This window comes from Dermochelys coriacea, chromosome 22, assembly GCF_009764565.3.
Source record: "Dermochelys coriacea isolate rDerCor1 chromosome 22, rDerCor1.pri.v4, whole genome shotgun sequence".
NCBI classification, from domain to species: domain Eukaryota; kingdom Metazoa; phylum Chordata; order Testudines; family Dermochelyidae; genus Dermochelys; species Dermochelys coriacea.
In genome coordinates, this window is record NC_050089.1 from 6,536,364 (window position 1) to 6,553,699 (window position 17,336).

Genomic DNA, 17,336 nt, shown 5'->3' on the forward strand with positions numbered 1-17,336 from the left:
ATCTACCTTGAGAGATGTCGTTAAAGTAGTCCTTACTTGTGAAAGCCATTGAAAATTTATTTCTGCAATAAACTACCATCTCTTGGCTTAAATACTGATCTTTCACAAATCACCTTGCTGAAAGTTTTACATAGAGAGACCATATATAGCACTTAGTTTACAAGACTCAACAGGGCTCAGCACCAAAAAATATGAAATTTTTTTTTGGGGGGATGGGGGTAGGCACAATGTAACTCGCAAAGCAGTACCTTTAAATTGTACTTGAAGCAATACCTACACCATTGTTATCTGAACTGTAAGAAACTCAATACTTAGTTTGACTATTGAACATGTCAGTGTCTCTACACACAGATCTGCTGTTACACTCTGTATCCACACTAGCACTACGCTTAACTCTTTTAGCAGCAATGCTTTCTGGAGATGCATCTCAGAGTTCCCAACACCACAGCAAACTGCGGTGCCTCATGGATGACTACACAGGCCTTAGAGACTTTTGCAACTGCTCAGGGAAACTGCACACAGAAGGGTTAGTTTCTCAACTCCTACAATCTGTCCTGGAAAAATCCCAAGATTCCTCAGGGATAGGGGGCTCTCATAATTCCTCCAACATCCCAAAGCCTATTATATAATTTCCTAGCATAGCTAATGTGGGCCTAGTGTGAGAAATGCCCTGCAAGAAGAGAGTCTCAGAAGAGTTCCACAACTAACTGCATCGTTTCCTCACGGATGAAGGGAACACTCAAGCAGCAGTTATGGGTCAGGCCCACAAACACAAAGTGGTTACACTAGATCAGTGGGTCTCAAACTTATTTGATCGGGCTCCCCTTCTTTGTGTCTGTAGTCATTTATGCCCCCCCCGCCAAGTACATACATCGCCAACCAACTCTGAAGTTAGAGCGGAGTGCAGCAGCTGCTGGCTGGGCACCCAGCTCTGAAGGCAGTGCCACGCCAGCAGCAGCACAGAAGGGAGGCAATGTAAAAAGTGGTATGTTAATAAATAATATTATAATTGTTATTGTAACAATAAATACCACCACCACCACCACTTTTCACAGCAGACTTATTGCCACCCTTACTTCAGCATGGCTGCTGCCACCCCAGGGCTGACAGATGAAGCCCCACAACCTCCAGGTGAGGGACTGGGGAGGAGAAGGATGGGAAGGAGAGCTTGGATCACCTGCTGCTGAAGGATTTGTGTGGGGGGGGGGAAGAGGAGAGCCCGAGCCCAGTCTGTCTCCCAGTGAGGGGTTTGGGGGATGAGGAGAAGAAGGAGAGCCTGAACTCTGGCAGTGAGACTCCGGCTGTCCCCTTGGGTGGTGAAAATATTACTTGAGACAGAATTATTTGAAGTGCAAGTAACAAATGAGTAGTTTTAAACACAGCTTTATTGGAAATAGACAGAGTAGACCAGATGCCAGCTTGTGCCAACAGACTAAATCTGAAACTGAAAAGACAGTACACGGTGCATTCGGCATTACAAAACAAGGCCAAGAAAGCAATTCTTGCAATAAGACTAACATTAGCTCCCAAATGCGAATTTTTAATGGACTATTGTACTATACCCCCAACTAACTAATCTGGTTTGCGCATATGTAACCTTAAATGCATTCTCCCAAAAAGAAAGCTTGGGGCTAATCGTCTCTGCAACACCTTGGAGGTAGTGGAAGTGCATCACTTCAGCGTGCTGTTTCTCATTCCCTCTTCTCTGCATTGGCATGCAGAGGCTATGGTTGAGACACGCGTCTGCTGTTTAAAGTGCCACAGTACCCTATTCTGGAGTGCATCAGTTACTTGGAGGTGAGGGAGCAGGTACAAGCAGTGCACATGAGGCAAAGGGAGCAGGATGACTTGAGGGTGTGTGTGTAAGCACCTCAACATTCCTGAAATTTGTGTCTTTGGAATTCACCGTCTTCTCTTCAAATCTGTGAGGACGAACATATTCAGCCACGGTCCAGCAGTCAAACTGCTTGTCATCCTCTCTCTGCAACCTGAAGTATCCTTCTCAGCTGGAGCTTGGAAAAAGCAGAGGTATTACAATGCCTGAAATTCAAGCAGTCTGCCCTCTTTTGAATTGTTCTCCTGGCATGACGACTGTGAAGCATGTCCAGTTAGGACATGGGTCTTCTTGATTCAAGCCTGGGATGAGCAGCATTAAGAGGGCCTGTAGGAAAAGCCAAAAGTCTATATCAGTGTCCACAGCAACATACCACCAAATCCTTTCTGGAAAGGGAAAAACAGACACTTATCTCCACTTTTACATTCCAATACATAATTTCACCAAGAGACATAGGCAGCACCACCGTAAGCTACTGCCTTCCCTTTAAGTTTCCCAAAGACTATCAAGGCATGGGAATTAGATCCTTAAAGAATTTAATATTTATCTTTTTTAAAAGGGGGGAGCTGTTCGAGAATGTCACCTGTGCAGAAAATCAAATATTGATCATTTCTACACATTTCAACATGTATGACATGTTGCAGATTCCAGAATATGAAAGGCCCCAGGTGTTTCAGGCAACAAGAGAAAAGCTAATGAGCTATACCAAAGAGTCGTTCTGGCACATGAAGACATTTGCTAGATGCTCGGAAAGGCAGTGTCAGCTGTAAAATGGAGTGGGGGTGGAGGAAAAGCAGGTCATCTCCGTAGGCCTCAAGAACAATGTGGAATATTGCATAAAAGGGAAATTTTCTGATCTTGTGCCACAAGGGTGGATAATGATTAAGTCCAAAAACAGATTAAGGTAGAGTGTCTGTAGTATCTGTCTTACTAAAATAATTTTGCCTATACTGCATGCATGCAGTACCTGCACAAGTGCATTCTTTCTCATTGCTCTGAATGCACTTCATGCTGCTATATTTTCTTATAGATATGATCCAAACCAATCAGATAAATTCAGTGAACTCTAGTTTGAAAATAACTTGTATTGTCCTAGTGCTACTATGGAACGTTCAAATGCATACACGAAGTAATCTCCACTCGTTTGCTTACCTGTGTAAGTGGGATGTCAAATTGGGGTTAAAAATGCCACCTGCAACTCCTATATTCTGGGAATGCCTCTGCTTGTGTTAAAGTATGGGTTCGCAAATTAGGGTGGGGATATCACAACCACCCACCCTTTCTTTATGGCTAGATGAGAGAGGATGTATCACAAAACTGTTCCTGTGGTAAAAGGGGGTACCACTGGAAAAGGCTGAGCGCCATTGTTTTAAAGCAATAAAACCCTCCTAGTTAAGCTTCAGTGCACTGTGTGTGCAGTTCGCTTTTGAAATTTTTCCCTGATTACCCACCATTTTGCCTGCCAGTATGTGCCATGCCAACAGGCAGTCATAACCAATGGTGGAGTGGACATTCTTTCCTTGTTCAGCAACTGTGCCCCAGGAACCTTGCCAGAGATATCAAGGGATAGAGAGACTGGGTGCGGGTCAGAGGGAAGGAGGTGGCCAGGAGATTAGATTGCAACTGGGATGGAACCTGAGGAGGCCACAGAGATGGATGGAAAATGTTGTGCCCAAATGAAGCTGTATCTGCCAACAACAGCTGCCTCCACAAAACCTCACAATGTCTCACCCGAAGCCAAGTAAAGGAGTATAATAAATAAAAGGAACTTACCAGGCGGTTCATTAAGTATACCAGCCTTGTACTGGGGCAGAATCTCATAATTCAATTCATTTCATGAGGAAATGGACAAAACATTGGTAACACTCCTGGGTTTACTGTTCTTTGTCTTCTTATAGGCCACCTTCATCCCCATGATATAGCTTTCATTCTGGTCTGGGAAATTTCCAGTTTGGCATGATGACTTGAAATCTTATTGTAAGCCTTGTGATTTCTGTTAAAGGAATTCTGCACTGCTGGTGCCTTGGCCCAGAAGACAGCCAAAATTAAGATGCCCACAGCTGACACTCTAGAAGAACTGTGGGTAGCTAGTTGCCAACATTATAGTTTTATAGCAGACATAACTAATTTACAGATGAAGCATGAAGCAGTTTGCTGATCAGTTGCAAAAAGAAGTTGGTTGCTGTGGAATCAGTCTTTAGCTGGAATACATGTGGCCGTTCAGGGAAATTTAAACAAGTAGCTGGTTTTTGGCCTTGCTGACCCCTGAGCAATGAAGATTAGCTACCTAGCCAAAGAGGTCGTGCCTGCAGTGCAAAGGGTTATGGAAGACCAATTTGACTTGAGTGTTTTAACATGACATCAGCCTCCATCCACATGGACAGTAACACAATAAAGCTGACATGAATTGCCTTGGTCATGGTCAGCCCTAGCAGGAACTACACTGTTCGTGGAACCTACTGGAACCTAGACACAATTGAGTGACTTCGGTTGGACGCAGGTTGCGCTAGAATCATACTAGAGGGAACACATGATGTTAAATACAACTACAGCTTCTAGTCTACAGAAAGGTCTAAGTATCAAAGATGATCACATTTTAGGCATGCAAACCTTGTCACTGCTCCTTTCATTAATATCAGTTTAAAGTGCTTCAATTTCAAACTGTTGCAATTACAGCCAAACGCTGCTGCCAAATCTGCATGGTTCAAATTTTGTTCTGAGGAAGACTAACCGTTATCTCCATTCGCAAGGAAAAACTACTAGGATGAAGGGGAGAAGAGTCAGGAATATTCAAAAAGACCGTCTCATTTTGTATTAGACCCCTGTCAGAAATCTTGGTGGCACTAGTGGTACTTTAATTCCATCCTCCAAAATAAGGAAGACTACAATCCTCATTATTTCAAAAACAGTAAAATTTCTGGCTCTTTCAAAGACCAGTAATTAGATATAAAGTAAATATTACGTCACATGTAACTGCAAGAATTTCGGTAAAATTAAGAAAGAATCCATGTGCCCAGTAAAACCACAGAACTACAAGTAGTCTGGAAAATTCCAGAAGCCAGAAAAGAAATTTTTCCACTGTAGTCAAGTTCATTTATTCAAATCTGAAAATAAGATGTTTAAACTATCAATTAGCTCAAGAAAATCTTTGCAGTGTTTCTTTGCAGCAATGTGTACGCATTCATATTTTAAAAAACAAACATACATTTCCTGATATATAAAATATTACATCCAAACCACAACCACCCACTCCGCTGCAAACATTCTTCAGAGTTTAGCTCATTAGTACCCAGTTAGAGAATAATTCATTGCAAAAAAGCTACATTATTTAAAAAACATCAAGGTTGCAGAGTTAGTTGGAAAATTAAAAATTTAACATTCTTACAAAAAAAAAAAAAAAACACCCAGTGTGTATAGTATTATTCTCAATTCTCATTTGAGAAATATGCAGATTAAGACCTATTTATTTTCAACATGCACAATATATATGCCCTACAACACACAGAATACTCACGTTGGCCAGTTTAATATTCATGTAAAGGAATATTTTCAAGTATGTTTACATAACTGGATTTAGTTACCTAAATTTAAGCACCCAAGATCAAACCTGTTGACTTTAACATTGACACTCAAGGTCAATCTGCAGTCTTATAAAGTTGGCCTCAACACCTGGGAGCTCTTAGCCCATGACAAGAGTCAATGGCAGCACCTCTACCATCTTGGACTGAAAGACTGAGAGCTCGTGGATTGCTGCAACCTAGGAGAAAGGGCATAAAGATAAAAGCGACACACATTCATCTACAATTGCCTTCACCTCTGGCACTTGTGGATGGGGCTGCAGGTCCAAAGTTGGTTTTTGGTCCCATCTCAGGACTCTGATGGGTGAGTTACAGTCACTTATTCTAACTCAATGGGAGACTCCATCACAGTAATCTCACTTATGCTGTTTAGAATAGCAGGCCAGTAATTTTTTAAGTAGTACAATTATTATGATGATGCCCATTAACAATATCTGAACTGTAACTGATTACAGGTCTTGTTTTAGAATGAATTTTATTTTCATGTGGTAAAATAATCTGCAATTAGCATTTGAAAAATTGTTATGTGGGGGAACCATTTGACACTCCATGAAAACTAGCAAAGCTTCATGGCTCTGCAATTTCTGCATAATGACAACAGTAATCTGCAAAGCGTAGTTGCTGACCTACCAGAACGTGAATTAAAAACAGAATTGTTTCACTTGGTCTGAAAGTGCTTAAAGAGACACTACCAGCTTAAACATATAAACAAATTTACTTGTGTTACTATCAAATAAAAACAATACACAATTTAGTCTTTGTTATTTATGAATCTGTGAAGCCCATTTCACATTTGGGCTTAGGTTTGATAAAAAGCTTGATGTTTATAACATTTACGTTTGGACCAAATTAAGTTGATTACTGTGCCTTTAAAAGGCACCACATGTAAGACCAACATGTAAAATGAACCTGCAGATTGTCTTCTAGATGTAGAACTTATATCCTATATATGCATGTCAATTATCTGAACACAAAGAACAGTAATAGTCATACCTCGATCACTGGCATAAACACGATTACAAGCTTATGCTCAAATAAATTTGTTAGTCTCTAAGGTGCCACAAGCACTCCTTTTCTTTTTGCGAACACTAGAGTTGTTAGGATCAGTTTGACCTTTGTGACCTCCCACCCCCTCCATATACTACACCTTTATAACAAATACTTAACTGTTCCCAGCCCACCATCAGAAGCAGTACCTGAAGATGATACTGAAAATGAGTCCTGGAATAACAATATGCAAAGAGAAGGGAGAGAAAAATAAAAGGAAACCAAAATACAATTTTTAACTTGTAAGGTACTACAAACCACTGTGAGTAATGATATAAACCTCTGACATCTGGCATATGGCAGTGACCTCTGAGTGAAGCAATAAAAAAAGCTTGAAAAAGGTAACTGAAGGAAGTGATTTTCTACAGTTGCATACAGCTTTTCAATCAATGTCAATTTTAGAAGCTCTGCAAGTATAACTATTATACAAATTCAAACTTATGACAATAATATTCACTCTTACGAACCTAGTCTGGGTAAACTCCACCCCAATTTAAAAAGCTATTTGTGGACGTGCTGTGTAAAGGAAATCTAAAGCAAAGTGGGATGCTTAACGTGCTTATTTGCATGCCAAAACACAATTATAGTGCAGCTCACTATTTATGCAAACACTAGTGTTTAAACTCTGGGAAGAAATAAAAAAAACTTGATCTTTAAGTTTAAAAAGATGTCTATTTACAGAACAAAACTTCTGTCCCATTTAAGAAAACAAATAATATGAAGCTACGAAATTCAGCAGAATCTCAATTATTCAAACCAAACCAACCTGAACCCCCTCTTTGAAAAGTCATATCCCCTGGGGTTTCAAACAAGGTAATATAAGATTCAAACTTTAGTTTTAGGAGAGAAAAGCCGAGGTTACAAATGAAAATCAATTCCTTCTTCACTTCCTCTGAGAAAACTGAGAGCCTGGTTACTTGGGCGGGTTCCCTAAAGTTCCTGGGACAGCAGAACTTCACTGCCTTAAGAATTCTCCCCCATTCCTGTCTCTGAGACTTTACTCCTGTCACCCAAAACTCTGATAAAAATACGGGATAGATTCTACACTAATATATAATTGTAACTTCATACATGACAGCAATGATTGTGACAGGTAGGACAGTTCTGACAGTTCGCTGGTTTTGTGTGTTCTATGTATAAAGTTTACAAGTAAACAATTGTTATAAAAAGAAATCTGATATTTTTCCTTCTCTAATTTCCATAACAAGTTGTTGGGAAAGTGTTACACTCTTTTTGATGAAATACAGTGTGAACCTCCATGATTGGGTTTCTTAATGAGCTATGAAGCAAAACGTAGCCCTCCACTTCACCCACCCCCCCAATAATCCAAGTCATATTAATGCCAAAGCTAAAGAGAAAACTGCAGTAACAAGAAACTACATGTAATATATTTGTGCTGGGGCTGAGGGAGAGTTCAAGACACGCATGCAAAAGCTTAAGACAACAAACAGGAATCAACAGTCCAAAAGATAGAACAGGCAGCATGGACTGTCATCAACTCCTCAAGGTACCAGACCTATACTGTATAAACAAGTATACAGTCATTTTTTCAAAAGAAAGTGGATTTAAAGAGTCCTGAACAAATTTAAGCAAGGAAGGAATACGGCTCTGTCTCAGCACACTTAACATTAAGGGCTTGTCTACACTGGCAACGCTCTCTCCCAGCATTCTAAAAAAACCACCTCCACAAGAGGCATGGCTCCCAGCGCTGGTGCATTGTTTACATTGGTGCTTTACAGCGCTGAAACTTGCTACGCTCAGGGGGTGTTTTTCCACACCCCTGAGCGAGAAAGTTGCAGCACGGTAAAGTGCCAGTGTAGACAAGCTCTAAGAGTTCTTTTTGTTTTACTTAATGAACCAGTTACCTGAGCAAAATCAAATGCCTAGCACTGGGGTGGGCAAACTTTTTGGCCCAAGGGCCACATTGGGGTTGGGAAATTGTATGGAGAGTCAGGTAGAGAAGGCTGTGCCTCCCCAAACACCCTGGCCCCCATGCCCTATCTGCCCCCTCCCACTTCCTGCCCCCCCCAGAACCCCTGACCCATCCAACCCCCCCATGCTCCTTATCCCCTGACCACCCCCTCCCAGGACCCAACCCCTAACCAACCCCCCCGCTCCCTGACTGCCCCGACCCCTATCCACACCCCTGCCAGCCCCCCTGGGATCCCACCTGTCTTCTGACTGCCTCCCAGGACCACCTGCCCCTTATCAAACCACCCCCTGCTCCCTTACCATGCTGCTCAGAGTAGCAGGAGCTTGCAGTCCCGCCGCACTGCCAGAGGCAGCCAGGCCACCATGCTGCCCAGCAGGCCAGAGCGCTGGCAGCGTGGCACGCTGAGACTGCGGGGGAGGTGGGGAACAGCAGGGGAGGGCCTGGGGGCTAGCTTCCCCGACTGGGAGCTCAGGGGCCAGGCAGGACGGGGCCAGACGTGGTCCGCGGGCCATAGTTTGCCCACCTCTGGCCTAGGAGGAACTCTGTCCTTAGCCCTAGAAACTGAAGAGTGCTCTGTTTATCCACAGAACAGGCAAAGGATGAGCAAAAGCAATACAAGTGTCCCACATTTTTCCCCTTGTATGATTGAGTCTGCAAGGACTCTCTCTATGGGTACAAGCACAGTCTCTTCATGGCCATTCAGTCATTGGCCTAACACTGCCACTAAACTTGCCAATTAGTGTGTTTTTATTGTGACATGGGTACCCTGTACATTAGAAGTTGGACTATCACTGCAGGGACCCTTGTTTTCTTCTAAATCTTTGTAAAGTGCTATGCTAAAACTATGTAAATATAATAACTAAGGCTCCGTGTTTGTCATGGAGGTCACGGATTCTGCAACTTTCCGTGACCACTGTGACATCTGCAACAGCCCATGCGGATGGCCCAGGAGCCCCCTCAGCAGCTTGGGCAGCCCCTGCACCAGTCGCACCTGCCACTGCTGGGGAAGTCTCAGCCCCCCCCACCACCCCAGCAGCAGGAGTTTGGGTGGGTGGGGGGCCTCAGAGTTGGGGTATGGTGCTTACCTGGGGGGGCTCCCCAGAAAGGCCACAGGAACTCCCCTCCCTCAGTTCCTAGCTCCATGTGCTGCCTCCTTCCACAGGCACCACCCCCGCAGCTCCTATTGGCCATGGTTCCCTGCCAATGGGAGCTGCAGAACCTGGGCTTGGAGCGAAGACAGCAAGTGGAGCTAGGAGCTGGAGGTCGCTGCTTTCCAGGAGCTGGGTACGGAGATTGCACCAACCCTGCCAACCCCCCTCTCCCCCAATGCGCCCCCCCGGGCCATGCCCCCAGCACCCATAGTGCGCCCCGTGCCACTCCCGGGGTTTTAATCAGGTGTATATAGTAAAAGTCATGGACAGTCATGGGCCATGAATTTCTGTTTACTGCCTGTGACCTGTCCATGACTTTCACTAAAAATACCTATGACTACAACGTAGCCTTAATAACCACCACACTTAAAAGTCATCAGATGTTAACAACTTTCTGTCATTACTAACATGGGCTGGACTCAAACCAGCAACTGAGGGGGGCGGGGGAAGAGCCTGTACAGAGTCCATTACCATTCCTGAGCGCTCCAGTACCCTGAGGTACATTACTTCTAAATGCTATCAAACATGTTTCCCAAAAGACTTGCTCCTGGCAAAAATCCCAGTCATTTTAAGCCATCTTCCTGTAAAGCTATTTTTATATATAAAATCCAGGTATATAAATATGCTAGATCAGCAATTCTCGAACTTCATTGCACCGTGACCCCCTTCTGACAACAAAAATTACTACACGATCCCAGGAGGGGAGGACCAAAGCCCGAGCCTGCCCAAGCCCTGCCGTCCTGGGTGGGGGTGGAGGTGGGAGGGGACAAAGCTGCAGCCCAACGGCTTCTGCCCTGGACAGGAGGCATGTAACCTTAGCCTTGGGCAGTGGGGCTTGGGCTTCGGCTTCAGCCCCGGGCAGTGGGGCTTGGGCCCGGGACCCAGCAAGTCTAACACCAGCCTCAGCGACCCCATTAAAATGGGATCGCACCCACTTTGGAGTCCCGAACCACAGTTTGAGAACCCCTGTGCTAGATAATCTGCCATCTACTTCATAAGTGCCATCTTCAGCCAAGTTTAGCAGCCTGAAAGTCTTCCTCAATATCCACAAACTTTCCACTAAAACTGCTCTTAATACAAATGAACAGGAGTCACACTTTTGCATGCAAGACATTGTACTCAGTAATTACATTGTCAATACAGATATGCTGAGAAAAAACATCCATTTAGTAAGATGTTTGTGCTTTAGAGAACCTGCCTTTAGTCATTCTTCTCAAATAAAATGAAACAGTCTTCAGTTAAAATTCCTATTCCATTATTCACAGTTCATCTACAGAATTTGATTTCTTCCAACTTCAAATTTAAATAAAACTCATGATTTAGCTTAAGCAGACTTTTCTTTCTAATACACGCTACAAACAGCCTGTCTGTAAACACACTATGTAGTTTAAGAGGCTTCCTCAGTAACTTGATTAGATGGATGCTAGAAGAAGGAATGCTGTTAAAGCTTGAGAATTCTTTTTTCTCTCTTCTATAGAGGTATTAGTTAAAGCCATTTTTATTTTAATACATTTTTATGTATCCCACCCATCATATTTCAGTGGTCCACTTTTATGCCCATTTGATATGGCAGCATTAAGCATTTGTTTTCCTTCTGAGAGTTCACTGTGAGCATCAATTTTAACTACTAAGCAAGTTAAAGACAGTGGACTCCGAGGGAGTTTAGTCAGAAGCAAGGCCCAGATTTTTAAAGGTATTTAGGCACTGCTATGCTCAGCATCACAACCCGTAACTGGTTTAGAAGCCTGCTTCAAAAGGTTTCAGGCACTTAGGCGTCTAAATTCCATCAATCAGGTTTTGTGATACTGAACACAGAAAACCCTAAATACCTTTAAAAATCTCTCCCTAAGTGCACAGAGGTTGCATTTTCATATTTATTCCCAAGTATATTAAAACAAACCAATTCCCTTTTAACTGTTATTTCATTATTTCTAAATATAATTGTTGAAATGCTAATATGTAGTGACATTAGAAGTAAGGCATACCAACCACACACTTTCTTCCTCGCAATTTTACATGATCCTTTCAACATAACATTTTCAGAGATGTACGTGTTTTTTAAGGTGATGTCCCTTTAAAAGGCAAATTCCACAACTTATGTCATAATATTTAAAGTAATGTAGATCATAAAAGCACTGTTCAACTACATAATTTCATTTAAAAATGTGTGTGCTCTAAGCATGAAAGTATTCAGAGTTTCTAAAGGCTGGCTTTCTGCACAGGCTGAATAATTTGGGATAACTATCTTGCAATGATAAGACAGAAGTATATCAACAAATTCACTTCATGGTCATGTTCAGAAAGTATTAAGCAGCTTTTTGATAACTACTAGCTTGGATTCCCATCAGTTTACTGGCAATTTCTTCCATACCTGACCTTTTAAAGTTGTGATGTGTGGGGGTGTTGTAAAGCACTTCACTACTTATGCAAGGGAAATGTTTTTGCTTTACTACAAGTCCAGATACTTGGATGAGGGGTGACACAAATATTTAGAACAAATACATTATGCACTCTTTAGTATAATAGGAAAGCGAACAAAAATAATCTGAATGTATTGCCACTAATGAATACTAGAAACCATTTTTCAGAAAAATACACCTTGCTATACACCTGATAGGTTTCAAAAACAGCCTACAAGCTACAATGCTTTAAAAGAAATAAAGGAAAGATCTATATAGACAGGCTAAAGAGAGAAGATCTGGCAGAGACAGACATTCACAAAATGATGCTTATTTTTGGTCACTCAAATTCATGGATTATAATTAAGGCTCACAAATGGAATCCATCACCATTACTTAAAAAGTTTATTCTTCATCTTCAGAGACTTGCAAGCATCCTTTAGATTCCAGTAGTTCTCTCATTGAATCCATTCTTAAAAACACACCATTTTTCTTTATGGCCTACAACTCAAATTCTCTCAGCTTCCTTTTTTGCACCCCAAAACGAAATTCTTTGGTTTACATAAAATACCTTTACACTACTATTTTCCTATAATTTCTACTGTTTTCTATTTTTTCATTTTATAGTTGTATAGAGTTAAGAAGTTTGATTTTTTTTATTTCCTAGCAGACTTCTCAACACCTAGGTTGTATAGTACTGAATGAACATATACTGAAACACTCAAGTGGACTGGTACAGAACGGATCTGATTTACCAGGAACATACAGCAAAGAAGGTGCTACTGGACTGCACAATGTCAAAAATATCCGGGGGGAGGGTGGCGCGGTCCCAAAGCCCTCCTTTTCATCAACTACACAGTTTATTAAAAGAACAGACATGGCAGTAATGTCTATTATTACTCCTGTAATACAGACATCAAACAGCAAAGACTCCTCATGAGTAGAAAGATACCAAAGAGAAAAACCTCCTTAACTAAAATAGTCACCAGATTTGTCATACTGGATCAGATATTCTATCTCTGGCAATACCTGAAGCTTCAGAAAATGGAAAACATTCCAACAATGGATTTGGCTACTTGTGCAATGTTATACAAGGTAGAAAGGGTACAAATTTCTTTCTGACCCATCTAGCAAATATCCAACATCTGACTGAACCCTCATTTTAGCACACATTTTACTATGAATATCACAAAATTACCCTCCTTAAAACCAGCCAGAGCATGTGATTCAACCTCCTGCAGCAACAAATGATACATGGAGTTCATTTCACTAATTCTTTCATTTACATCTTATGCGACAACAATAAAGAGAAGTATTAATCGGTTGTTCCCCCAGTGCATCTGTAAATCTCAGACAGGGGACATTCCCTCTCCCTGTAAACCAAGTCTGTGTGTGTATCAGGTTCAGGAAGCAAATTAGGGAAATCACCGACATGCAAAAAACCCAACAATTCTCCCTAGTGTAAAGGGGATCCTCTGTGCATTTCCCACTTGGAGAGAACAGCATGGGAGTGGAATTCCCTCTAGTAAGGGATTACCTACATACAGTTTTTCTATACTTTCTACACAGTTTTCTATACTGGAATAGAAACAAAGATAGCTAAATCACTGTAACCCCCTACTATGGACAGTTGTATCACTATAGAAGTATTTATATCAAAACAAATTATACCAATACAAACACCTGCACTGATATAACTGGATCACTTATTTAATTATGCTGCTTTCTAAGCAGATATAGCTAAATTGGTGCAAAAACTGTGGGTGGGCCAACTCTAAGAGATCATCTGTGTGCCTGGTTCTGTGGTGTGGGTGGGACTCACACCCCTACGCAAAGAGGAAGTATGTCATCACCCACCGCCCCACTCCAACAGACAGATTATCCTGTGAGTGTGCAAACCCTGCTAGGCCAGGAGCACCTGTGCTCAATGCATCACTTTGCAGGGCTCCCCAGCAGGCCCCACAAGCTTGCATGGCACCTAACAGACAACTAATGCCAAGCTGCTGCCCCGAACAGCTACCAGCTCTTTGGCTGTGGAGAGCAACCCCCTGGGATGGGGGGTAGCAGTCACCCTTGGGGAAGGATGGAGAGAAATCACCACCAACCAAAGGGTGAGTGGGGTAGATAGATGCCAGGGGGAGGGCTGATGGAAATAGGAAGGCGGCATGCAGGGGAGGAAATGGACACAGAGAGAAAATGGAGAGGCCTCAAGGGCTACGGGAAGGGGTAGATGTCAGGAGGAAGTGGGGGAAATGGGGAGTAGGAGCTGCGAAGCTTTGGGAGAGGGGAGTAAGGGGTTCTTCTAGGGTGTGTGTCCTAAAGGGGGGGGTGCACCTCCAGAGAGTTTGTATTGGGGTAATAAATGCCAGGAAGGATGAGAAGGCGGCAAGGTTTTGGGACAGGGAAAATAGGATGGCCTCTAGGGTAAAGACAGGAGACATCTAGTAGCCTCTAGGCCAATCCGAGGGGAGCAGGAGTGGGGTTCTTGGGATTGCGAGGTGAGGAGGGAGGCCCTCTGGAGGGGTTAGTGCCCAGGGAGGTCGCTTTGGGGAGCATAGGGGATAAGAGTTGGAGGACCCCTCAGCGGGTTACTGCCTGGTGCAGCGGGGGGTGCTCACAGGGGTGCATGCGGGATTAAGAGCCTGGGGGAGGGGGCTTTCAGGGGGTTAATGCCCAATGGAGGGGGAGCAAGAGTTTGGAGGGGCTCTCAGGGGGTTAGTGTTCATGGGAGCGGGGGGGGTTGGGGTGAATGGGGGGTAAGAACCTGAGGAGGTTCTCAGGTGGTTAGTGTCCAGGGGAGCAAGGGGGTCCTCTGGGGGGTTAGTGCCCAGGGAAGGCTCTTGGGGGTGCATGCGGGGGCCTCTCGGGAGGTTAGTGCCCCAAGGAGCAGCGGGAGGGGCCTCTCGGGGTGCATGTACGGGAGCCTTTCAGGGAGTTAGTGCCCAGGGGAGCGGGAGGAGGAGGGGGGGCTCTCGGGGGCTGAGTGCCCAGGGGAGCGGGAGGAGGCAGGGGCTCTCGGGGGACATGGGGGGGTTAGTGCCCAGGGGAGTGGGAGGAGGGGGCCTCTCGGGGAGACGGGGGTTAGTGCCCAGGGGAGCGGGGGGCTCTCGGGGAGACGGGGGTTAGTGCCCAGGGGAGCGGGAGGAGGGAGGCCCTGGGGGGGGGTTAGTGCCCAGGGGAGCGGGAGGAGGGGGAACCCTCGGGGGGGGCTAGTGCCCGGGGGAGCGGGAGGAGGGGGGCCCTCGGGGGGGGCTAGTGCCCGGGGGAGCGGGAGGAGGGGGGCCCTCGGGGGGGGCTAGTGCCCGGGGGAGCGGGAGGAGGGGGGCCCTCGGGGGGGGCTAGTGCCCGGGGGAGCGGGGGGAGGGGGGCTCCCGGGGGGGGGCTAGTGCCCGGGGGAGCGGGGGGAGGGGGGCTCCCGGGGGGGGGGCTAGTGCCCGGGGGGGCGGGGGGGGGCTAGGGGGGCCCGGGGGGGGGGTGGGGGGGGGGGCGGGGGGGGGGGGGGGGGCTCTCGGGGGGGGGGGGGGGGGGGGCTAGTGCCCGGGGGAGCGGGGGGAGGGGGGCCCTCGGGGGGGGTTAGTGCCCAGGGGAGCGGGGGCTCTCGGGGGGGGGGCTAGTGCCCGGGGGAGCGGGGGGCTCTCGGGGGGGGGGCTAGTGCCCGGGGGAGCGGGGGGCTCTCGGGGGGGGGCTAGTGCCGGGGGAGCGGGGGGCTCTCGGGGGGGGGGCTAGTGCCGGGGGAGCGGGGGGCTCTCGGGGGGGGGCTAGTGCCGGGGGAGCGGGGGGCTCTCGGGGGGGGGCTAGTGCCCGGGGGAGCGGGGGGCTCTCGGGGGGGGGCTAGTGCCCGGGGGGGCGGGGGGGTCTGGGGGGGGGGGGCTAGTGCCCGGGGGAGCGGGGGGCTCACGGGGGGGGGCTAGTGCCCGGGGAGCGGGGGGCTAGTGCCGGGGGAGCGGGGGGCTAGTGCCCGGGGGAGCGGGGGCTCTCGGGGGGGGGGCTAGTGCCCGGGGGAGCGGGGGGCTCTCGGGGGGGGGGCTAGTGCCCGGGGGAGCGGGGGGCTCTCGGGGGGGGGGCTAGTGCCCGGGGGAGCGGGGGGCTCTCGGGGGGGGGCTAGTGCCCGGGGGAGCGGGGGGCTCTCGGGGGGGGGGGCTAGTGCCCGGGGGAGCGGGGGGCTCTCGGGGGGGGGGCTAGTGCCCGGGGGAGCGGGGGGCTCTCGGGGGGGGGGCTAGTGCCCGGGGGAGCGGGGGGCTGTCGGGGGGGGGGCTAGTGCCCGGGGGAGCGGGGGGCTCTCGGGGGGGGGGCTAGTGCCCGGGGGAGCGGGGGGCTCTCGGGGGGGGGGCTAGTGCCCGGGGGAGCGGGGGGCTCCCGGGGGGGGGCTAGTGCCCGGGGGAGCGGGGGGCTCTCGGGGGGGGGGGCTAGTGCCCGGGGGGCTCTCGGGGGGGGGGTAGTGCCCGGGGGAGCGGGGGGCTCCCGGGGGGGGGCTAGTGCCCGGGTGTCGGGTCTCTAAGGACGGGGGCTCCGGGGTGGCGGGGGAGGCCTGTGGCTGCCCGGGGACGAGGCCGCCGCCGGGCCCGGCTCTCGCTGTCTCCCCCCGGCCCCGACATTTCCGTTACCTGCAGTGGCTGGGCCCGGCGCCCCGGGCCGCGCGGCTGACCGAGCCCCTATCTGGGGCCGCGCCGGGGCCCCCGCTGGGCCATGGCGGCGGCGGCGGCGGCGGCGGGGGGGGGGGCGCCGCTGCCTCCTCCCTGCCGGGGGCGGCGCTGGGCGCGGGGCGGCTCGCGCGGGCTCTCCGGGCGGGGCGGGGCGGGGCGGGGGGCACGCGGGGCCCGGGCGCTCGAGCTCCGCGCTCCAGTCTGGCCGGGCACTTTGTTTGTGTCCCACAATGCACCGCGGCCGCGGCCGGAGGAGGGGGCCCGCCTGCCAGGCGCAGGCGCAGTGCGAGAGTCGCGCGGCGCCTGCCCGGGCCCCAGCCTGTGGCCGGCGCACGCACGGGGCCCCAGGGCGGGTGCTGCAGCCCGGGGCGTGCATGGCTGCAAGTTAGTGCACCGCTGCAGCCCGGTGCACGCGTCAGGTTCGTGTGGGTGGACACAGTGCAGCCCGAGGTGCATGGTCCCCAGTTAATGCAGGTACTGCAGCCCGCTGTGTGCACAGTCCCCAGGCTCCTGCGGGTGGACACAGGGCAGCCCGATGCATCCACGGCCTCCGGTGTTGGGGCAGGTACTGCCGCCCGATGCATGCAGGGTCCCCAGCCTAATCCGTATGATACAGTTCCCAATTTGAGTCTTAAACTGTCCTTTCCAGCTGCCACTCCCATCCCTTCAAATGGCCCTTCCCAGGTGCCTCTTCATTTATGCCCAACTGCGGCAGAGCGACCTGATACTTCCAGCCCTTTTGGGGTTAAAG

The 17,336-nt window shown here is 48.3% G+C and overlaps 1 protein-coding gene across 8 annotated transcripts in view; it reads right to left on the minus strand.

Annotated features, from left to right (window-relative positions):
* Positions 1–16,655, minus strand: part of ZBTB44 (zinc finger and BTB domain containing 44) — a 162,711-nt gene extending 146,056 nt beyond the window's left edge. For 6 of the 8 annotated variants that reach the window (XR_006276703.1, XR_005290002.2, XR_006276707.1 and 3 more), the window contains exon 1: positions 16,547–16,655. The gene's annotated coding sequence lies outside the window, so the exon portion shown is untranslated. The remainder of the gene's footprint in view (positions 1–16,546) is intronic. The other 2 variants (XM_038380955.2, XM_038380946.2) reach the window with 1 other exon arrangement.
* Between the last annotated feature and the right edge of the window lie 681 nt (positions 16,656–17,336).